This window comes from Dreissena polymorpha, chromosome 7 (genome assembly GCF_020536995.1).
Source record: "Dreissena polymorpha isolate Duluth1 chromosome 7, UMN_Dpol_1.0, whole genome shotgun sequence".
Classification (NCBI taxonomy): domain Eukaryota; kingdom Metazoa; phylum Mollusca; class Bivalvia; order Myida; family Dreissenidae; genus Dreissena; species Dreissena polymorpha.
Window position 1 is genome coordinate 15015589 of NC_068361.1, and position 14062 is coordinate 15029650.

The window sequence follows — 14062 nt, forward strand, 5'->3', positions numbered from 1 at the left end:
TATCGAAGCCTTTCTCAAAATAATTGTGGAAACAAATCACGGCTTTCTTTCAATATCTTTGATCTATATTTTATGGTTGCCTACATTTAATTTACTGTATTAAAATGCCAAGCATCTTTGTCATTTTAATCAACAACAATATGAACATGTATTGCGTTTTCATATATTTTACACGACAACAGAATGCCAAAACTTAAGATTTGTAACATCGTTGTGTCCCCATCGTCGGATAACCACGACTTATTCATTCCGTTACTCTCCAGCATTAGCCGTGGGACAATACAAGCAATACACGCCGTTTTGACCTTTACTGTAACCTTTCAGAAGACCAATGAAATCGCAGTTTACAAAAAGAATAATCTTCGCTTTTAAAGTGTCAATTCTTCGATTGGATAATGGCGGCCACCATAGAAAATAAACGTGTGTTTTGTTATACTCTGAAAGTTGTCTAAATTATCAATTTAAAAGTATTCGCATGCACGAGGAAATTCAATTTCTGTGGACTACGCTATTTTGACAACAAACCCGAAGTTTCTACAGAACGAGTTGTATCATTGGTAAAAAAATCCTCATGAAATCATGAGGGATCCAATGAAATTACTGGATTTGACACACCCTTAAACGGTGAAAAGAGTTCATAATATACCACGGTCGATAAATGGAGAGGAGCGGAATGGGTCGAACTTGGGTATCCGAAATTTTCGATTTGTAACAAATATATACGGTATTGTAAGATAATTCGATTCTCTAAAAATAATAAAGGGCGACCCCATTTTTACCCCAGCAAAAGGCTGGGACATAGAATTGGCACTCGAAATATATTTGGCTTTAGATATCAATTCAACTAATTGTGTCATATTTGTGACGATCAGCAAACAGGCAATTTTACCATCTTTATTCCCACGTTTTTCAGAGAAAAAGTGGGGATATTGTGGTGATGTGCGTCTGTCCGTCCGTCCGTCCGTCCGTCTTTCCGTCCGCCCGTCCGTCCTGGCCACCTGCTCCTCCTACACTATTAGCACTAGAACCTTGAAACTTACATACATGGAAGCTATGAGCATATGTGCGACGGTGACAGTGATGGAATTTTGATCTGACCCATGGGTCAAAAGTTATGGGGGTTGGGGCGGGAACGGGTCAGAGATTTTCACTTATTTTTATGCCACCGGTATGGTGCATTGGCCATAACTTTTGCAATATTGATGATAGCAACTTGATATTTGGCACGCATCTCATGGAGCTGCACATTTTGAATGGTTAAAGGTTAAGGTCAAGGTCATCCTTCAAGGTCAAAGGTTAAAAAAAACAAATCCAAGGGAAGTAATAAGCTTTAAAGGGAGGTAAGTAAATAACCTGCCAAATGATTTAAAAAAAATCAAAGCGGCACATAGAGTTACACAGTAGTAGCGCAGAGATGTATTTAGTATTCAATTGTTTGTGTAAACTCATCTGTGAAATGGTTTAGCTCATTCATCTAATGTTTATACAAGGGATTATAAAATATTGGCGCAAAGGGACACCTGCATATGAGAGAAGAGATAGAATGCAGTCAAGCATAAAAAGCATGAGAAACTCATGGAATAGAGCCTCAAGAATCTATAAAAGGACTGAAACTTTCAACTTGTGCAATTACAATTTTAGACTCATTACTGAAAATCTGTCAAAATGTTCAAGTGGTAAAATTGTGAGAAACAATTTAAAGCAAGATGGACTTTGAACAGGCACATCAAAGACAGACATGAAATTTAATATATCCATTGTTGTGTACAAGATTGCGATAGAAAATTTCTGAGACGCTACTATTTAGTCAATGATTTAACCTCAAAACATAACTTTTCCAAAACAGAAGCAAGAAGATTGGCTATAAAAGAGCATGTTCAGCCATCTCATAAGTCATTCCAATTAGGATGACCTGTACATAATTGACTACAGTGAAGTTTATTCATTATTAGATTTGTTAGGAGAGCAGGATGAGGAGGAGAAATTAGAGTATATATTTTCACTCATTTTTTGGGTTATTTTACATGAACTTCTTCATTTCTACATTGAATTACTTCAAATTTATACTGAACATCTCTTATGACAATACGGTCAATCTCAACTACGCATGGCCCCATTACCAACCCTGGGTCGCCCCTGTGTCAAACATGCGGCGTGGGGATACGCGTCGGCCTCTGCCGCGCTATTTCTAGTTTATATTGTGAAAGAAACAAATGACAGAAACAATCATAAATGATCCTTAACTAACGTACAACTAACGATTTCCTTTTATAAAGTGTTTTTAAGCAGATTATTTGCATTACATTAAGTGGTTTATTTCAAGTGGTGTTACAAATTGGAAAAATAAAATTCCTGAAATGTCACCAGCGAAAAACATTTTGCTTCTATCTGTTAGTCTGTATTTACGCTTATTTATTAACGGATGGATTTTACATATCAGAACTTAACAAAACAATTACAGATTGCTTAGGTCAATTACTCTCACCACCGTCGTGGCACGGCCAGTTTAAATGCGTGCTGTACTGAATCAAAACGTCAGAATAAATAACTCACACACAAGGTATATTACGGGTTCTCACTTGCTAAGAAAAATGACAATTTTAAGATATTTATGGAAATAAATTAAATGGCATCCATACTGCCTTGAAAATAAATCAAAATTATCAAGAATAAATGGTTTGTGTAGCTTGTCTTTTATTGATGACAAATGTTAACTCGCCTATCCAATAAGAGGGCACATGTTATTCAAGTTAACATAAATAATTATCAATCGTGTGGTCACCGTATTGGAAATTTCACTGAGCATGATCCAAACACAAGGACTTTCCTTAAACGTTTATAGTATAATTCATTTTTTTCACAGTTTGGAGAAACATAAACATGCTAGTCTACTGTGTGACCTGAAAGTTTATATTATGTAATGGGATCATCGTTATAAAACTTTAAAATAAATGTATTGGTTTTATTACTTGTATTATAGTGCAATTACGTGGGTATAGTGAATGCATAAAACATATACTCTTGACATTTGCCAGCAAAGTTGTTGGTAGTTCGAACACTATCTATATATAAACTAGACAATAGAGCATAACGTATACCACATGTACAACTAAGATCTGTAGAGTTCCTATATATAACAAAAAAATGAAAACAAACATGATGCCATGCGAGCAATTGTGTATTAAATCGCTTGTGTCATTACTATTTGTATAAGCAGCACGTGCTGCGAAGACAACACTAAAAGATACAAATAACCACAATAGCTACACAAGCTTTATGATGAAATAAACACCCCATGCTTGCTCCAATTTATTGTACTATTTCTCAGTCTACGTTGAAATTTAATTTATTTATATTTGTTAGGTTTGATTCCCTTTGTTTACAAAATATTGCTTACTTTAATGGTATGGAATTGACATAAAATAAGTAATTCAGCGATCCGTTTTCTGTATCGAATATGTATCTCAGCCTTTTGCAAATATTTCACATGTTTGTAATGTGTGCTAGGTATAATCAGTGTCATTCTTTCCGATAAAAAAAACACAACAACTGGTAAGTGTAACCTTTATCAATTACTTTCATTATATGTACTTATATTTTATTTCAGCAAATTTCTTCCATTGCATACACGGTTTATTTTATGTGTTTTTTATTGATTATATTTGTGCTTTTTATTTTCTGCCGTTAATACAATTGGTAGAGGGTTTGTGTACTTTTTGCTGTGTTTGTTATTTGATTAAAATTGTGCAACCATCTAATTTCTTCCATTAATACAATAGTTATTTTATTGTAAAATCGCTTTTTTAATTTTAAGACTAAACTTGACTATAGACAGACTACTGAATATTAATATACCTCAACGCTCGTGGGTGTGTGTTTTCGTTAGTATATGTTGAGCAACCCAATCTTATTGTCTTATATTTAGGGCAATTTATCTTGCACTTAGAACTACTTTTGTACATTTAGTTCTCGCTAAAGTGCTTGTATAAATATTATTGTAAATTTGTATGTGTGTGATTAATCTGCTTTGCAATTGTATTTGCTTGGAATATAATAAAATGTATTGTAAATGGACAGCAGTAAATGATAATGCTTCATGTTGTCTAAGGTATGTCAACGAACATGTCATCCCATATATTGAGAATGGATAATGTAAAGATAGTATCATACAACTGTCGTGAGCTTAATGATATGTCGAAAAGACCTGGTGTTTTTAAATATCTTAAAAGTCTATATGCCCGTATATTTTGTCAATTCAATGGGAAAAAAAGATTACGCAAAATGAGATGTTTTAGTTTTGGCAATTCTAATTTAGGAGGAGTATGCATTTTATTTAAAAAGAGTTTGATAAACATGTTATTTAAAGTGCACAATCTTAAAAGAAATCCAATACGAAATTTATTAATAATTGAATTAATAATATATATATATTTATTTAAAAAAAGGTTATTTGATTGGTAAATGTCGGCAGGCGGGCGGGCGGGCGGGCGGGCGGGCGGAACAAGCTTGTCAGGGACTTAACTATGTCGTTCATTGTGAGATTTTAAAATCATTTTGCACATTTGTTCACTATCATTGGGCGGTGTGTCATGCGAAAGAATTACGTTGATATCTGCAACGTTAAGGTCACACTTTGAGTTCAAAGGTAAAAATGGCCATAAATGATTTGTCCTGGCCATTACTATGTCATTCATTGTTAGATTAAAAAATAACTCAGTACATTTGTTCACAATCATAAGACGGTGTGTCATGCGAAAGAATTACGTCGATATCTCCAAGGTCAAGGTCGCCGCGACTAAAATAGATTGAATTTGACACAAGGTGGGTAACAAGGAACAATCAGTTACAATGCACATTTTGAATTGTCTCCCTTTATCAGACTTTTTATCGATAGCCTGGTTTGTGACAATTTTGTCCCTTGTATATTAATCAAATAATTAATGTTATTAAGCAGCAGAATGTCTTAACTGTTTATACTATGCAATATCTTAATACTATAGAAAATGACTTTAAACTGTCATATATGCATGATCAACTGTTTAAAAAATGTATTAATGGAAATCAGAGATAAGGCCATATCATGATCAAACATCAAATCCAAAAAGACAAAAGAGGTAGAATATTATATTGTTTAAGCAAGTATAGGCATTGAACATAAAAACAATTGAAATCATGGAACAGATCAATCTATTGCATCAAGAACTTGTTAACATTCGGAACATGAAACTGAAAAGGGCTTTCATTAGGGCTAATGAAAAATGGATTGATGAGATCGAAAAACCCTCAAACTGCTTTTGTAACTTGGAAACTCGATATGCTTCATTTTACTCATAAACATACATTTTATTTAGAACGAGGATGGTCAACAGCTTCTTGACAATCCATGTATTTTAAAAGAAGCTGCTCAATTTTACCAATATACATATATGCTTAAAAATAAACGCAAGACAAACGTTAAAAGCTAAATATTTTCTTAACACAAGTAGTTATTGTTGTCTTTAATAAAATGGCAGCTTGAAAAATTATGATTCTTGTGTTTCAATCGGTGGATTTAGTTTAGGCAAAGTGTTTAATTTCAGTAAAGCGATTAATACAAATAACATGCAACATTACGCAACACTGTAAAAAGCACAATTAAAAACATAAAGAATAAAACAAAATGCTCCCACTGCCATGAAACGAAACTTGGGGCTTTTACCAGTTTAAATGCGCGCTCAGCATCACCCTTTGCATAGAAATTATCACTTAACTCAAAACTTTAACAAGATTTATAGGGTTCTTCAAAATCTATCAAATTTCGGATGTCTATTATGGGGTTATTCTGTTTTTCTAAGAAAGATAAATATTTTTTTAAACATCCCAACCAAATGAGATGCGAGGACCCAAATATATTTGTATTTTCTCTACAAGATTCGCACATTTGTATGTAATCTGACAGTCTGGCGATGTAGTTGTTTCGGTGTACATTTCTAAAACGGGTTTTGAGATTACTTGCGATATTTTTATGCAGCGGAAACATTGCCATCTGATAGATGTTGACACATTTTAAAGTTTAAGCAACGATTGTATGTTTTAACATAACAATCAATAACTGTTTAAAACTGTATACAATCCACATAGTTGTTTAAATAAGCTTGTAAAATATAGTAAAAATCATGTGATCGACATACATTCTAGAACAGAACATATTTATAAAAAGTGCATGCTATTATAAGAATACTATATTCATACACAGAATTCAGAGGCTTACTACAACAACACACTTTAAAAAAAGTCTATATTCGGGAACAAATTTTCTATGTACATCTGTGCATAACGTCTGCCTATTGATAGTGTTATTGTTCATCTAAACATGAAACAATAAAAATCCTAGATTATTGGTATTTTGCAAATAAGAAGCTTAATGATAATACCAGATACGTGTGAGCTTGTATTCATTGTATGTATTATTATATCGAAATGGTGTTGAATGCTGTAAATGACTTCTCGACCCGTGATTTTGTTTAGGCTGGTAACAACCGTGTCTCCTTCAAAAAGTAGCGCGCGAGGATGTATTTATACGATCATTGCACTCGCTAAAGTAAAACTCATAACCAACGGAATTAATAAATTCGACAATTAACAATTATCATTTTATCATGTTGTTCGTGCTGTTGTGTTTTTAGGGCGAAAATGATATATGTATTAATTTCAACGCCGGTTGTCTTTTGTAAGAGTATTCCTGGTTTCAACTGCTATGCGATTTATATCAACGCCTACATTTTGTCAGTCAAACAGTTTTGTTATATATGCATTGAATGTTCGTCTATTCATAAATTATTGAAGCATTCTAAATGGCTTTTGCATTTTCAAAACAAATATTGTCGCAATATTAATTAGAGCTTTGTCACAGACGTGACAAATACCCCCACATGCCGCATTGACACATAATATTTTGCATGTTGTCTTCACAGAAACAGCGGACTCCATGCTCAATGTTTAAAACGCACTAAGTGACCCGTGACCTAGTTTTTGATGCGGCTTGGCCCATGTTCAAACTTGACCTACACATCATCTAGATACAACTTCTGATCAAGTGTTGTGAAGATCGGATGAAATCTACTTAAATTAGAGATCGGACACCATGCTGAATGTGTAAAACGTACTTAGTGACACCGTGACCTATTTGCTTATAAATATGAAATGGAAGTATTTATTTTGTAAAATAACCTAGATAAATGTAATTAACAATGTGGCGATATCGACGCGATATTCTTGGTTCAAAAACGTAGTATATCCGCGCTTCACACATAGCACTTTGCATACACTTTCGATTGTAATACGTGGCTTAAAGGGACCGTCATTACTTTTTCCAAGTTATGTAATATATCAGTCGTGAAATATTATCAATTTAAACTAATAATTGTAAAAAAAATACGGTATTTGAGAACTTTTCTTTTTTCGTCATTCGTGGTTGACGGTCCCTTTAAGTCTGTCGGATTGGCTGACGATTTATAGACGTGTTATCTCTATGAGCGTTTTATCATTAATAAAATAAATTTAAGTCTACATTTAACACTATACATACTACACAGATAACAGTGCATAAGGGCAGATTCAATTGTAACTAAAATACCATACTTGCTGTTGGGTGACGTATACGAAGGTAAGTAGGTTGCTTGTTATTACTAAACAAATATATCTATATCGGACACAGATGTATTACACAATGTGTTTAAGTTTGAGTTTAGTGTATCAAAGTTAAACTATATCAACTAAATGTTAAACAGGTAGCCATCAAAATAGCACTATAATGAATAGAAAACCATTAACTAGGTTTTTTATTCAACAAGTGCGAAACCAATGTTGCATAACATATGCTAAGTTATCATAATGTTGGTGCACGATTTTGGAACTAGCTTACTATGTATCTCTCACGTCTGCCTATTGAAAGTTGTACGGTATATTCTGAACATAAACACGTTTGAGTGGTGGAAAAATGGTAGTATCCAGATGGTGGATTAATGATAGTTTCCAGATGGGCATAATGTTAATACATCTATCATTATAGATCGCGCCTAATTAATTCCTATATTATGATTATATCAAATTTGTATTGCATGTTGTAACTGACTTCTCAAAATGTGAATTTATTCAGGTTGGTAGCAACCGGGTCTCCTCGAAAATATGGGCGCGGCTGTGTATATACAAAGGCAATTGTTAGGGATTATCATTAAACAAAATAATTAATAACATGTAAAAAAAAACAATGATGACGTTATCATCGTTTCCTTGTTTCTTTTGTTGTTTATTTAGGACATAACAGCATATTATTAAATTTAACGCCGATCGCCTTTTTAATGGCATTTCTTATGTCAACTTCTATGGGATTTATATCGCATCCATTTAGTCAGTGAAACACTTTTATTTTATATGGATTATGAATTTGTTGAATTTTAAATTCCTTTAACACTCTAAATGGCTTTTACTCTTTAAAAATCAAATCTTGTCGCAAGAGTAATTATTAATAAAGTAGGTGACGACAGTTATTGTATAGATTAACCGTGCAGATATGCAAAGAAAAAAACATAGGTTATACAAATGCAAAGCATCCCCCCTTCTGCCCTTGCGTGCTTAAGTCTGAATAAAATATTCTGTTCTGTCCTGTTCTTATCTAGGTTAATTTTAATTAGACAATTTAATTTCAATGCGAAAGTGGTTTCGGTAATCTCGCGCAGTACACATAATACAGGCATACACTTCTTATTTCAATTTTAATACGTGGTTCATACCTGTCGGGATGAACGGTTTATCGACTAGTCAGACGAGCGCTTCAATATTTATTAAATTAATAAATGTATTAAAGCTTACATTCAACACTATACATTCTACACAGAATACAGTGTATAAGGAAATATTCACCTGCTTCTTTATAATCGTACTGTTGGATGACGTAGACTCAGGTAAGTTGTTATTTTGCAATAAAGAAACTAAAAATAAATATATATCGGACCAAGATAAATTACACAATGATGTTAAGATGATTTTAGTAAAACAAAAGCACTTCAAGTCAATACGATGCAATGAATCTAGCCGTGCCTTTCGTATTCGTTTGAATTTTGGTTTAATTAAGTCTTTAAATCGAAAGTAGAACAAATACCCAAAATGACGCTCGGTAAGTGAATCACTAGCAGATTAATTAAAAGAACGCCTTTAATATGGTTCTTAATTTACAAAGTGCAAAACCTTCATACAACATGACAGAAGACAGGTTACGAACATAGGCTACACGCAAATTTGCTGAATATATATCCCCCTCATAATACATTTTGTTAATTGATAGGATAAAATCCATGGAAATACGGTGTAATTATCAAAACATTAATTAATATAGTTAATTGTGTGTATTCATTGCAATTTTCCTCATTTATATATATACACCCATGAAGTTTCATGTTGAAGTCTTGTAGCGTGTCTGAGATATAGCCAAGAACAAGTGCATCATAAAAAAGGCAATAACTCTTATTTAAAACAAAGTGTAGAGTTCTGGTTCTTTTGCAAGGCAATTCACTTTTTGATACATATAAAACCATTAACTTTCATGTTGAATGTAAAGAAGTGAAACTTCAGCTGCTGGAGCAGTATTGCATTATCATTATGTAAAATTAGTTTGTATTTTATTTAAGGCAAGTGACCAATTGTCTAAACAGTACAAAACAGCACAATACAAACCAACATAAACACATATAAGAATAATAAAGCTGGGGTCACCGCCTTGGAACGGTCAATGCAAAAAAAATTGGGGGTTTAAACCGGTTTCAGAGCGCTCAACATCACACTTGGCCCAGCAATATTCATGACACATATAAATGTAAATAAAATTTAACCTCATAGCATTGCAAATCAAATTAAACAATAATAAAATGAAATTAAAACGCATTCAATTTAATTACCATTTAATTTCTCAATGGTAGGAAAGAGACCAGAGCAACAGAGTTACAACTTTTTGAAGAACGATGAAATGAAATTACGAACAAATGTCAGCTACATCCCTTCTTTTTAGCAAAAATAGATTTAAAAATAAATCATCATATAGTTAATATTTCATATCATAATCGCGCAAATACAGGAAGAAGCAGCAATAATGGGTGTGCAAGATTAATATTACATAGCTTGGTTGTGTATGTGACTGCTTAAAAACAAAAATAAAAAATAAATCAAACAAGAAACGCCCGTCAGAGAGAAAATATTAGTAAAGTTTAACGCTATAAACCCGATGAATTATGCATGTAGCCTAAAACAGTGAAAGCGTGTCGTAATATAGAAGCGATGACACGAGGACGTCATAAAAGTCAATGTATCTCAGAACAGTGAAAGTGTGTCGTATGACGGAATTTAGAAGCAATGACGTGAAAAAAATCCAATATAATTAAAGGGGCAGTACTTTAAATTGCAAAATAAAAATATTAAAGGGGCAGTTCCTGTAAAATACAATTACCAATTTAACCAGCTTTGATGATTGAATATTTAAGAATCAAACGTATACATGGTCATTCCATTAATAATTCCAAATTTTAAGAGAAGAAAGATGTCGTGAATCGAAAACCAACTAGCATGTATTTTTATGTACGTTAACATCATATCCTTTTGATAAAATTGAGTAGTTTAATATAAACATGTTTTTTAAGATATTTTAATTTGCGAACACGTTTCCAAACATCTCCATAAAATGATGGGTTAGAAATTCCATTAGTAAAATGCCATAAAATATTTTATCGTATCAGCTATTAACCCTGAAATGATACTTCTTGCAAAACAAAACAAAGGGCATTTAAACTTAACTTAAGAAAGTGAAGGGTGATGGTTCTTACGCATGGCATTTTTCGCCATTAATATAAATACACCAGTGAAGTTTCGTGTTGAAATCTTGTGAAATATATGGTATATAGTTAACATTTACATCATGCTAAAACGCAAAGGGCAATAACTCTTATTAAAGTAACTGTGTGGTTGTGGTTCTTGTGCATGGAAGTTCTCCTCATTAATGTATTAACTTTATTGTCACACACAAAATAAAAACGAGCATTTAGTAGCTCGTTTAATTAATTTTACCAGGGCTGGTATTCATAAAGCTCCTAAGGCAAATCTTTACATAAGCTGGATTTAAGGGAACATTTTAAAATTCAATTTTCTATTAAAATTCTAATGATTTCAGTTTTGTAATGCCAAAATACTAATCTTCTATGCAGAATTTACTAAAATAAACCAATTAAATTAAAAAGACACCAAAATAAAAAGGCAAAAGACTCAAGGAATTTTTAATTATTTAAGGAATTTTCTTTAGTTTATTCTTAAGAGCTTTATGAATACAAGCCCAGACAACATCTTGCGTTAAAATTGTGGTTACTGCTCTAAGGAACAATAATTGCGTTTGTGTTAACTTTATTTTTACGAAATATATCACGAAATACTCGTTGATTCTAAGTGTTTTTCTGTTTTAAAATATGATGAAAAGACTACTTGTTTTTGCAAAAAAAAAGAATATTATTTTAACATTATTGAAATACAGAGTTGCAAAATTAAAGCTCATTGATATAAACGTGCGATATATAACAATTTATGAGATACTTTGTGTTCTGCAATATATTATTCATCAGTATGTTGTCTTGAAGTATTTCATGTTGTTGTGTGTGGTTACCTGCCATAGTCGTAAAATATTATATTACGACATATTTTTAACAACTTCGAGTTGCTAACCAATCTCTTTTATTATACAACTTTTCCAAAACATTTTTTTCTCTGGATAGCATAGTTTATAGTTGCAATCAGGCAAACAAGTGTTGTTGTTTTTTCATTACAGGTACACAAATCTAGTCAGACAACTTTCGTTTTCGTTTTGCTGTACACATGTAATCCCACTTTATGCCATAAATCTTCAAAATCGCTTCGCAATACATATGTTAATAAGTTAAATTCAATTTCAATATTGTAATCGAATAAACAATTTGGTCAAAATATCAAGCTGGAATATTAATAAAGTCGGCACCAAGAATTATGGTCGGGTAAGTGTTTAACAAACATGTTTAGGCCTCAGTATATGTCTTCTATTGGTTCTACAATCAGCCGTGTACGGTTCAATACTTTACGTTGTTCTCAATAATGATTGAATGAAAGAAAACAAAATATACTTGTGATAATGTTTTGAAATACAAAGGTACCGGCGTATGCTTCCAACAATCTGTGGTAATTAAGCCATTCAGTTGTCATCTACACCAGATGTGTTCATTATTTCACAGAAAATGACGACCGTGTGCCAGCATTCGGAATCCTTCGCCGACACGAATCTAAAGATGCTTGATGATGAGCATTTGTGTGACGTCATATTAGCTGCCGGAAACGACCACAATCGTCTGAAATGTCACAAATTTATTCTGCAGTCGCAGTCCGGTGTTTCACGCCATGTTTTGCGGCGCACTTGCTGAGTCAAGTAACGTCATCAACATACCGGATATCGAAGAGCCTATTCTGAGGATTCTAGTGAGGTAATCGATTTCAAACGGCCAGAGGACTTTATATTTGTTGTGAACAATTAAGATATTCTAGTGTACAGGGAAAATAAGTCTAATAATACACTTTACGCACAAGAGAACCTGGGATCGGTAAAATAGGCTCTAGATCAAATGTTGCAACATGTTATGACTTGTTTTGTTTTGCACGAGACTTATCCGACTTCTTTTTATCTCAAGCTCTGTTTTTGTTTTTGATCTGGTCTTTTAAAGTCGGTGATCAGCTCGCATGCTCCTTATTTCTATATACATCGGACACTTGTCCTTTTTGGTTATATGGAATGAATAGGTAAACTCCTCACAGAAAATGTGTACGATACATTAAACTTGATATGTATTGCCTGTCCGTTTCTTTACACTTTTCTTTGTAAAATTAATATATTTTACTAATATTAAAATCAGATCCTTGAAAACGCCTTTTAGTGTATTGGCGTGTATAATGTGCTTCTACTGTAGGAAATAATTATATATGATTACGAACATCTATGATTGCATCTGGGGTTTTGTTATGGGGAGTGTGCTTTCCACGCGTGTCAAAGGAAGCAAATGTTCCTGAAGATAGTGATTTCAGTGCTGTATCTATCATTATGCCACCAATAGCTAACATCTTCTGGAAGAAGCTTTGTAACACGATAAGCGATATACTCTGGAAATAGCTCTGCGCTTTGATGAGTGTGTCCTTACACGACTCGGCACATCCTCCGTTAATGGCAATCGTAAAATATTGAAGCCAATCCCTGAATGATGTGAATATGCCAAGGTTGGATTAACCTATATCCCGATCAGACTAGATCATTTAATACAAATGTATGCCCAGTGTCTGGCATAAAAATAGTAACAAAGGTTTTAATTCAAATTCCTCATGCATAATACTAGTATGCTTATTTTGTTTAAACTTATTATGTGTGTATTATAAACTGGTAGGAGGGAAACGTATATGTGTTCTCCCTTTTATGTGCGTGAATACCATTTTGAACCTGAGTAAAATACTTTGTAATTATTTTCCAAGGAGATAAACTTGCACTTTCTGTCGCAGAATATTATTGTATTTGTATACCGTCTTGTTATACCATTAGACCCTAACATATTGACTGATTGTATTCATAAATGTAGCATTATTTGTGTTTAATAATATTTCTATGTTTCTTATTGGCTTTTGTGGTCATGTGCTTCATTTAAATATTGTCTATGTAGCAACAGATATACTTGCGTAGTAAAATATAACACCCTGATGTGCGTGTTGCTATTCGAGACTACATGTAGAGGTAAATATTACTCTTAGATGGATTGGCAGGATGTCACATGCTGAGAAACATGCTGATAACCATTCATTGCCTAACCACTCGAAAGTGATCTACGTAAATTGATGGGGCGTGTTACCAAAAATAGAAGATTATAATGATAGATAATGTTCGAAGTTTATGAGGTCCTTCCGGAATAGGGCCTGCATTATGTGGAGACCCATAGTTTGTCCTGCCACTCCTACCTAATTTAATTACTAGACTCACGAAAGTTGA

General features: G+C 33.1%; 1 long non-coding RNA gene across 1 annotated transcript; it reads left to right on the top strand.

The window, feature by feature from the left end:
• Nucleotides 1–8668: 8668 nt before the first annotated feature.
• Nucleotides 8669–13777, top strand: LOC127838806 (uncharacterized). Its single transcript, XR_008029967.1, has 2 exons — nt 8669–8942; nt 12276–13777. It is a non-coding gene; the product is annotated as an uncharacterized LOC127838806 (long non-coding RNA).
• Nucleotides 13778–14062: the final 285 nt, after the last annotated feature.